The sequence below is a fragment of the Solanum dulcamara genome, chromosome 10 (assembly GCF_947179165.1).
Source record: "Solanum dulcamara chromosome 10, daSolDulc1.2, whole genome shotgun sequence".
In the NCBI taxonomy this organism is placed as follows: Eukaryota; Viridiplantae; Streptophyta; class Magnoliopsida; order Solanales; family Solanaceae; genus Solanum; species Solanum dulcamara.
The window spans coordinates 70,535,600-70,538,288 of NC_077246.1; positions in this window are offsets into that span (position 1 = coordinate 70,535,600).

Genomic DNA, 2,689 nt, shown 5'->3' on the forward strand with positions numbered 1-2,689 from the left:
ATGATGTCTCCTAGTTTCATCTTCATTCGAGGACGAATGATCCCAAGGAGGAGATATTGTAACACCCCCTAAAATGTTATATGTGGTGTTTCAATTCTCGATGAAAATAATACTGCTTCTGTATTTTGGACATAACTTTTTATAGAATAGTCCAAATTAGGTAATTCAAATTTCTGAATAACCCAACATCATTACCTACAACTTTTATGAAGACCGTATATTAAGATTAAAAGGATAATTAGGTCAAATAAATTAATTTTTATAAGACATGGTGTTGTGATGAAATAGAGTATTTGTAGAAGCAAAATCATATCTCATGGTAGGATGCTCCAAATCGGTTGATTCTAGAACGACATGAAAGTAGACTTCTAGAGCTATAATTCATATGAGACACCAAATACTAATTAGGAATATATCTTATTCAAAGGCAGCTCCAAAAAATGGTATTCCGTTAAGAAAAGGTTCATCTTACCAACCATGGAAAGATCTACATCCATTTGACATCACCCATTACATCAATAGTCCTCCATTTAACATCACCCATGACATCACAATCCTCAATTGAATTTTCAAGATCATCCTTTATAATTATTTTTATTTATTGTTAGGTCCCTCCTCTACACCTATAAATACCCACCTTATTTCCTAATTTTATTCATCAAGCTTTCTCAAGCATCTCTTCTCTCTATACACTTCTTTACTCATTCTCAAATATAGTTTTAGTTTTTAGTAGTATGGAAATACTATTCCGGTGATTCTTATACTCTGGGTTGTATACGAAAATGCTCCAACGAGGAGAAAAGACTAAGGGTTCAAGAGTGTTCATTGAGTTCTTCAATTCAGAGTAAAGCTTCGGATTCCAGATATGTAAGGCTATTCATAGCATTTGATTGAGTTCGTCTATTCGCTCAATATTTAAAATCATCATAATTGAGTTATAGTTGAGTTTACCCTAATCTTGAATTCTAATTGAATTAATTCTTCTTCTATTGAAATTATTGTTCGTGGTTACTTTCCTATGAACCCTAATTGATTTGATGTTTAATAATATTTTTACGTGTGTTTTAAGTAAAGATGTTGGCTTTTAATAGTCATTGACTAAAAGAGTGATTTGAATTAATACTATATATGTATTTTATTAAATTTTGAGTGAGCAAAAGAATAGAGTTTAAGTGAATTTGATTAAATGATGTTTTGAGCAAGATGTTTTGATGAGATGTAAATGATGTTTTGAAATATAATGATTGATGAAGAGGTAATGAGATGAGTTTAATGTTTTAAATAAAATTTTAGTAAGACTACATGATGATGTTAATATGAGCACATATTTTGGGAGTAGTATTGAGCACCGAATTGGGTAAGAGTTTCATTGACTCAAAAATGATGATTGTCGGTTAGAGAAACTTCCAACTGAGTAAGAATTTCTTCTTATTATTATTTTTAAACCTGCATTACATATTGATGTTGAGATGATGTTGAGTTCTTTGCTGAGTCTTCCTGAGAGGAGTTTCTTGATATCTGTCCTTACTTTCCTGCCATTTTACATACTCATATATTCCATGCACTGACGTCATTCGACCTGCATTATTTTATGATGCAGATAAATGTGTTAGAGATCCTCAACAGGCACATCATTGAAGATCATTACTTTCCAACTATTTGGTGAGTCCTTCTTGTATTCGGAGGAACTATTTATCCTTTTAATATTGTTGAGTTTTATGTTTCTTTTGAGGTAGCCATAGACATTTTATTGGCATCGTATGATAGTGTTAGACGATTCATAGACAGAGTTTGATGATGTAATTGGAGTAGTTCTCCTTTGAAACTACTTCCTCTAATGATTATTTCTTTCATTTGATGTTGATGATAGCGAGCCCACATAAGTATTCTTATTTTCACTTAAGTCTTCTGTTGATGAACGAATGAGTAATGAGACTAAGTGGTTCTATAGAAGGACAGAGATGGTTTCTGAGTGCCGTCCACGCCTAGGGTACCCTCTCGGGACGTGACAAAATGTCTGAAAGCCATTTCACCAAAAAATGCATGGGCTAATACAAACGAAAATTGAGAAAATTGCCTAATTACTATTGAGTGACTCTTAAATGCTAAAAACTTGTATGGATCATGATGAGGCTACACGTACTATTACCCAAGGTAAATACGGAGGGTTCATCAAAAAATTTATGGGCTAACATACATAAAAAGTTGAGAAAATAACCTAATTCCTATGGAATGACCCCTAAATGCTAAAAATTGGTGTAGATCATTGCAAGGCTACACTTACTGTTACCCTATGTAATTTCATAGGGTCTTGTAAAGTTATGGAAAAATGCCGGAAAATCAGTTCACCAAAAAATTCATAGGTTAACACACACGAAAATTTGAAAAAATCTCCTAATTTTTATTGAGTGGCCCTAAATGGTACAAAAATGACGTGGATTATGGAGAATCTACACGTACTATTACCACAGGTCATTACAGGGAAAGTTTTTGCAAAAAAAATGCCCCAAAGCCAGTTTACCAAAAAAATCATTGGCTAACACACGAAAAATTGAGAAAATCGCTTAATTTCTATTGAGTGACCACTTATTGCTAAAACATTGGTGTGGATCATGGACAGGCTACACATACTATTACCCAGGTCATTACTAAGGGTCCTGTAAAGTATTTCCAAATAAATACCCAAAGT